Source organism: Populus euphratica, unplaced genomic scaffold, assembly GCF_000495115.2.
Source record: "Populus euphratica unplaced genomic scaffold, PopEup_1.0 scaffold473.1, whole genome shotgun sequence".
NCBI classification, from domain to species: domain Eukaryota; kingdom Viridiplantae; phylum Streptophyta; class Magnoliopsida; order Malpighiales; family Salicaceae; genus Populus; species Populus euphratica.
The window spans coordinates 142,335-150,712 of record NW_011500356.1 but is presented as its reverse complement, the minus strand read 5'-3'; the positions used below and the strand labels follow the sequence as shown (position 1 = coordinate 150,712).

Genomic DNA, 8,378 nt, shown 5'->3' with positions numbered 1-8,378 from the left:
TTCCGATCAACAAAAAACACTTTCCAGTTAACAGAAAACACTTTCCAATCAATGAAAAACACTTTCTAGTCAACGAAAATATATTTTAGTCAAAAAAATTTTTGCTTAATTTTCAGGAAAGTGTTTTCCTTTTTAGCTGTGTTTGTTTTCCGGAAAGTGGTTTCCGGGAAAACACTTTCCAAACTTTCTTGTGTTTGTTTTGCAGAAAGTGATTTCTGGGAAATCATTTTCCAAACTTTCTTGTGTTTGTTTTGCAGAAAGTGATTTCTGGGAAATTATTTTCCAAACTTTCTTGTGTTTGTTTGCTGTTAGGAAAGTTGATAAACGGAAAACACTTTTTAGTCAAAGGAAAATGTGGCTTGATTTTCAGGAAAGTGTTTTCTTGAAAAATTTGGGAGGAAAACACTTTCCGGAAGTTGTGAAAAGTTTAGAAATGTCATTATTTGCTGATTATATCAAATTTGATCCTCAAACTTTTGATTGCTATATATATTTTGTTTTGAATATTTATTTTTCAATTTCATTTCTTAAAATTTAATTTTTATATTTACTTTGGTCCTCATTTTTATAATTGTTATTTGCTTTTCTCCTATTAGTTTTTTATTGAAATTTTTTTCTATCAAATTTGGTCCTCGTTCTTTTGATTGTTATTTATTTTATTTGAAATACTTTATGAAATGTTAATTATTATTATTTTAATTTCTTTATCTTTTTTTTTTAGATTTGATCTTTTTTTTTTTGATTATTATTTATTTTATTTGAGATAATTTATGAATTTTTTTTTCAATTTCATTATTATTCAACTTTTTAATTTGTAAGATTTATTCCTTATTATTTTAATAAACTTGAGAAAAATAAAATATTAATAAATTATTTTCCAATTCATTTTTCATAACACTACTAAACATCGAAAAATACTTTACTTTTCAGGAATTCATTTTCTCCAAAATTCATTTTTTTGAAATTTACTTTTTTCATAATTCACTTTAGAAAAAAAATAATTTTTCAGCAAACAAACGATATTATATTCCCAAAACAAACGGGTCTTATATTCCCAATACAGTGGAACACTCGATTTGGATCCACTCATATTCTCACTTTTCAATTGTTGATATCGCGTATGTGGTTTAGTCCCGACTCATGCTGTTGGCTAACCGTTATCTAGAAGCTCATAGCCCCTGCCCGTGCTGGGGGCTCGAACCATTTTAAATCGACAATCTTGCTCACGCGGCTTCAAAACATTTTGATCAGCCTCTACTCGTATAATTGACTTAATAATATTCTGATCGGTAGCCCTCGTCATGTAACTGGTATAAAAATATTTTATCAATATCCTCTGTTCATGCAGCCTGCTTGAAAACATTATGATGAGTAGTCTTAAGATTATATATAAAATCAGTTTTTGAGCTTCAACCGGGTGTGTTGACCCCGTTTCTGCTCTCATCTAGATTTAAATTTACTATAAAATAATATTTTAATTTTTAAAAATTATTTTTTAATTAAAAATTAAATTTCAACTTAATCTATAAAAAAATATTTCTTTTAGCAGGGCATGTGAATGCTAACAATCACTTCCATAAGCTTTTTTTTTCCCTTCACTTTTGCTCATCACTTTTTCAGTTGTTTTCTTTTTCTTTTCATGCTTTTGTTTTTTTAGAAATTTAAAGATTATAATTATCTTATTAAGATCCATTTGAGTTATATAATTTTTAATTTAAATATTTTATTTAGAAGTTTGTATAAACTAAGATGACGTTGTTAGAATCTTGAAAGAATTATTATAAACATCTTCTGCATCAAAAAAGAAATAATAAAGTTTTAAGGATACATAATTTATTTTAAAAAACAACAAAAATTTATTAATTTTAAATTTTTTTAACAAGGAAATATTATTATTTTATTTTATTTACTCTATTTTTTTTTATATGATGCTATGATTAATTTTTTATCTCTTTTATTTCTTTGAATGCATGCTTAGTATAGTTGTTAAAACTTTTATATATTTTATTAGCCTTTCATAGCATGATTTTTCTATGATAGTCTTTTATATATTTACTTGCCATGTGTACATCTTTACAAGTTTATTATTTCATGTTTATAATTTTAATATGCATGAACTCTAAGTTTTTTTTTTGAAATATTTATATGTTTAGTAAGTTTTCTTTTTATTGAACTAAATAATCTTATTTAATTACTTAAAATTTTAAATTATATTTGTTCTAAAGAGATTTATACCGGTTTTAAAATTTTTTTTAAATATGATTTAGCTCAAAATATAATTATAAAATATGATTTAGCTTAAAATACAAATCATAATTGGAGGTTAAACCATAAATTCACAAACTAACTTATATTAATTAAGTTTTTTTAATAAAAAATATTATTTTTAATAAAATTTATAAAAAATGGAAATAATGTTATTTTGCACAAAAAATTTAAAAAATATTGACTAGATCATTTCATATATAAATTGACCACGAAATTATTGGAGATTATTTAGCGTAGTCACCGGAGTTTAACTATTTTTTTTTAATAGTTTAAAGGAAACCTGACGAAAACTAAATTTCAAATTAACCGGTTACCAAGGCTAAGATTGATAACTACGAATGCATAGTTTGGTGGACAGAGCATCAATGTGATTAGACTAAACAAGTGAATGACAAGAGGGGGCTAGGCAGTTTGGTTTATTTTTTCAAGGAAAACTTCACTTCACGCCCACGAACATTATTCTTCTCATCATGCTCATCACGTCTTAGTTACATCTAGGTCTACTATTATTAGGCCTACTACTAACGATGAACCCCTAGCCTCTTACAAGGATTTCAAGTTGAACTTAGTTCTAGCCACTTGCTTCTAATATTCTCAACTTGATCTCTGTAATAAATTCTTTTTACTCGGTGCTTTTGATGCATGAGGAAGGGAATTGAGCAGGAACTGTCACTCAAGAGCTAGCTCTTTATCTTGTTTTCATGGAGTATAGTACAATGCATCTCGAGACTCCATATGGCAAAATCAAGAAAGATATACTGCACGTAGCAGCATAATTAGGATTCTTGGAGGCAGGAAAATTTTGTTGATTGGCATATTCATACTTATGTGATTCCTTTCGGGCATATCATGTCTCAGCTCTCTATAAAGACTTGGATGGGCATCTTAAAAAGATATATATAGCAGGATTTTGAGGAGAAAACGATGCAGGAAAACGTACAATAATTGTCAACACTGCCTTACCCCCCTTGTAATACATCAATCAGTGTAGTCATTTGCTATCAATCAAATAATTTGTTTAATTTCCAGGCGAAGACAATGTTGCATGCATGCCAGTGAGGGCAATCAAATCACCACCTTTATTTTTATTTATTTTTTTAAGATGGTGAGGGTATGTTGAAGAGCTTGTTTGGTGTTATATTATTGTTTATTTTTTAAAGTATTTTTTATTTAAAAATATATTAAAATAATATTTTTATATTTTTTAAAATTTATTTTAGATATTAACATATCAAAATAATCTAAAAATAAAAAATTATTTAAAATAAAAAAAAATTCGAAAATTTTCAATTTTAAACACCACCCACCCTATTGTAGTAAATGAGAGCTTTATAGCCCTCCCTTGCTCGCTCACTCTCTTCCCCGCTCTCCCTTCAACATAAATCTTCCTATAGGACAGAAATTTTCAAGTGCCACCTGCGAACATGGATCTACAGTTCATCAGAACTATGCAATCGTCGTCGGCAGTAAACCCATTTGATATTTACAGCTATTTATTTATTTATTGATACAGCTATCCTCTGTTAATTCTTAGGACCACCAGCTTCTGTTACCATGTCTTGCACCATGCTGCTGCTTTATTGTTGCCTCTGAATTTGAACAATTTCTATTCCTGCCTCTATGAGATACACGCAATGCATTAAAAAAATTATAATTCTTAATTATCAAGATTTAATATCATATTAAAAAATTATTTTAATTTAATAATTTAAAATAGTAAATAAAATTTTAATATATAATTTATATTATTTTTTAAATTATTATAGACAAGAATACAAAACCAACCTTTTCCCATTAGCGAAGATCTGCCTTTGCCTTTACCATCACACCCTCTTATTTTTCTTGTGATTAAGACCTCGAATCTTTTATTTTTCTTCTCCCTTCACTTCTCTCTTTATCTCTCTTTCCCCCTTTTCTTTTCCTCAGTTCTATCAAAACCTGTGCTGTCAGTGTCTCTCTCCCAGTTAAGATCACCATCAAAGAATGAACACATCCCTACTTGTTTCTTTTCAGTAAAATCATATTCTCTCTTCTTTATTTTATTATTGTTATTTTCGAAACTGAATCATTAACATTAGCTAGGCAAATAGACGCATTCAGGGCTGAGATTTGGCCAACTTCCTGCATAATTTTATCAGCATAGGTCCCATGAAATTAATAGCACCGAAAAAACGCATAGAGCCAGGGCAATGCAAAATCCATGTAGCATGGAACAGAAAGATTGTTCTAATTGGAGCCATTAGAGATGGCATGCATGGAACAGAAAGATTGTTCTAATTGGAGCCACTAGAGATGGCATCAACCATTAAGAAATTAACTATATTTTCATATACCATCACCTTTCACCATTCCAATGATTCCCAATAACCTCGAAAATGGATCTTCACATTGGATCCATTATGGAAAAAGAAAAAGAAAATACTTGGTACTTAAGCTCATCATAGTTATTATTAGAAACTACACCATCAAGCCATTAGCAATGGCACGATTTTCTCCGATTACTGCAAGATGAGTAGTTTCATACACAGGAAGCTCTTCAGAATACCTACGATCTTTTCCGATTACTGCTAGATGATCAAGCTCGAAAAAATCCGAACTCGAATAACTTGCAGCATCATCATCTTCGTCCTCATCTTCATGTTCATCCTCAAAACGATCATTGTACTTTCCGCCAACATCAATCTTAAGAACATCATTTTTCTTCTTATTATAATCTTTCAAGAACTCTCTCGCCACTTCCTCAATTCTCCTACTCTTCTCCACTACTTGGTACTTAAGCTCATCATCTATTTTTCTTGATGGTGATTTCCCAATTTCCCATGCTGTTGACAGAGAAACAGACTTTAGACTTGATTCTTCCACATCATATAATGATTTGTGTCCGACTGGCCTGCAATCTTCATCAACAACTATACTCACAGGGTAAAATCTGACACTCCTTTTAACCCCATTGCGTAATTTCTCCCTTGTCGATGGCGAATGCTTGCTCAAACAGGATCTTGAGAACGATGAAGCAGAAGAGCAGGTTGATGCTTGCCCTGATTTAAGTTCCGTTTCTTCATCAAAGTTTCCAATGGTAGGTGAATTCTTTGATTTCTTTGTGTTCCCTGTGGTGAAGAGGGAATTAAGGAAATTTGCGAGCTTGCTACCCGGTGAAATTGGCTGTTTCACCTTCTTTAGATTGCGGTAAGTCTTTAAGGCTCTTGATTCGGGCTTGATTAAGCTCTCTTCAAAACTTGGTGTCTGTTCTGAAGCAGAATTGTAGTGGTAATCATCGAACATATGCGCTTCCCTCTGTTCATAAAACAGAGTCCTCCCTGTTTTTCCTGGCCGAGCCGACGCGCTTGTCCTGACTGGCTGAGGCCGTGGTGGATTGAAAGAAGAAGCCCTTGAGAACCCACCATACATGGATTCTGTATCAGAAGATGAGAACCCACCAAAGCTAGAATCTGAAGAGGTTGAAGTGGAGCTAAAAAACAGGACATCTTGGTCAAGATCATGATCAAGCTGTGATTTTATCTCGAATTCCATCAGGTTTTGCCTCCTCTGTTGAGTGATGAGCTTTTGACTCACCTTCTGTTCCATCCATTTTCCGATCAAACAAGCTGGTTGAAGAGCTGACATCCCTTCTTCTCGTTCAATTTTAATCCCACTAGTACCTTTGTTTTGTTTCCTCGGCATTGTTTCTCGATAGAATTTCAACTCTTCATGTTTTGGTTCACCATCATCAAAAGAACGGTAGATTTCATCCAGAAGAGATGAAGAGAAAGATGGGTTCCTGATATCATGCTTGTTGTATCTTTCCTCCATTGTTTTCTCCCACCAATGCATGCTTTCTACGTTGGAAACGAGTACATCAAGGAGAGATAAGGCTTAGGGAAAACGTTTCACTTTTGTTTGGTTTTTGACAGAATGAAAAGCTGCAATGCCGACACAAAATAGGAGTTAATAGCCATGAAAAAAGAAGCACACCAGAGAGAGATAGGAGCATTATTCAAAACATAAGCATGTGCTCTCTCTCTCTCGCCGCCCCCCCTCCCCCCCCTCTCGAACTTATCTAGAGACAGAGAGAGGGTGATGGCTAATGAGCACAAAATTTGACTGAGACAGGAAAAAAATGAGGAAGAAATGAAGGATGTTTGCACGCCTCGAAGATGAAGAGAATGGGAACAGAAGCGGGGGACTTTATAAAGGGGTGCTTCCATGCGCGTGTCCATCCTAATTGCAGCCGTTGCCAGCTTGGAATTTTGCTTACTTGGTACTGATTCTTTGACCAGTTTATTATCCCCAAACTACCCCTACTTTAATGCTGCATACCTTGAATGATCACCATCTAAATTTGAATTTCAAGCCGTTGATCTTGTTGAAGTAAAGATGCATGCATGGGTGATTGTAGTATGTGGTGATCAGACGAGATATATTAATTGTTTTTTTTTATGTGTGTAATGGTGGGTCCTTGTGCTGGTTAAGGATGGAGATTTGTTGTTTGTGTGAAGACTAATTTTAACACGTAGATCTAAGCATTGATTTGCAAAGGAAAGCTGTAGTTTTGAAGGTGGAGGAATCTATATTTTTGGTGAGTTATTTATTTCTCTTAAAGGTTTGGTGCGCGGGAAATGCCATTATTAATTAATTAATTTTAATATGTAAGAATTATTTGTAGCAAGTATTAATGGAATAATTATTAATTAATTAATTTTAATATGTAAGAATTATTTGAAGCAAGTATTAATGGAATAATTCATTTGAAAACACGGTGTAATTAAAGAAGTTCAAGGCAGATGGCCGGAGACTATTGTAAATACCACAGATTTCAAACCCGGCCTGGCCTGATTCGAGACCCGGATTTCGAGTTTTAACTTGGTCATTAGATTTTGACAGGTCAATTTTTTAATTAAAATAACATTGTTTTAGTTAAAAAAAATATAAATCAATAGGTTACAATCGTGTTTTTAATCGGGTCTTGTCGGGTTAACTACGTCATCGAGTTAACCCACTAGGTCACACTTAATGTTTTCTTTTTCTATTTTTTTCAACCCGGCCCGGTTTCAGCACTGGGTCGAATGGATTCTAAGTTGACACGCCGGCTATGCGGGGGTTCAAAATTATAGTAAATACTATTCTATTATATAAATAGAAAAGCAGAAGGACCAGGTAATAAGAACAACAACAACAATATACTATTCTATTATATAAATAGAAAAGCAAAAGGACCAGATAATAAGAACAACAACAACAACAATAATTAAATATTAAATAAAAAAATCAAGCAATTCATAAAAATTCAAAATATTATTTAAGGTTTAGATTTTGATATTCAAGAAAGAAATATTTTTAATTACCAAACCACTCAGTCATATTTCTTTCTTAATAAAAAGTTATTTTCATATTATATGTTAGGAGTAAGGGGTGATTATTTTGATTTGGTTTGGTTTTTATAAAAAAAAAGTAACCAAATCGATTTTTTTTAAAAACAACCAAAACCGATTTAAACTAACAAGTTTCAGTTTGGTTTATTTTTTCAAAAAATTCAGTTCAAACTATTTTTGCTCGGTTTTTTCGGTTTGGTTTAGTTTTTTTCTGATTTGGGTTTGGTTTGATTTTTTCAATTTCAGGCTTATAAAATCAAAATCAAACCGAACCGGTTTGTTTTTTCAAAATTCTAATCGGTTTAATTGGTTTTTCTTAATTCAATTTTTTCAATTTTTTTTCTTAATTTAATCAGTTTTTTAGTTTTTTAACTCCTCCCTGATTGGGGTAATATAATTTTGCAAAGGGTGTCAGATTGATGGCCAAAGTCTTGCAATTTCCTCAAGAAAAAAAACTTATCTTACAACGTATATTTTATATCTTATTTTGTAAAATGACACGACTAAAAAATTGATATCTTATCTCAAATGAAGGAGTGTCGAAGTAATAAATAACCCGGCAAGACCGGGGTTGAACCACAAGGAGGTTAATTGTATAAATTATAGATGATAATAATACAACAACAATAACAATAATAATAACAATAATAATAACAATAACAACAACAATAATAATAACAATAATAGTAGTAGTAGTAGTAGGAGGAGTAGTAGTAGTAGTAGTAGTAGTAGTAGTAATAA

The 8,378-nt window shown here is 31.5% G+C and overlaps 1 long non-coding RNA gene across 1 annotated transcript in view; it reads right to left on the bottom strand.

Annotated features, from left to right (window-relative positions):
- Positions 1-3,842: 3,842 nt before the first annotated feature.
- LOC105114017 (uncharacterized) overlaps positions 3,843-8,378 on the bottom strand; it is a 24,189-nt gene continuing 19,653 nt past the window's right edge. The window contains exon 3 of the long non-coding RNA XR_840057.1: positions 3,843-3,874. This is a non-coding gene — a long non-coding RNA (uncharacterized LOC105114017). The remainder of the gene's footprint in view (positions 3,875-8,378) is intronic.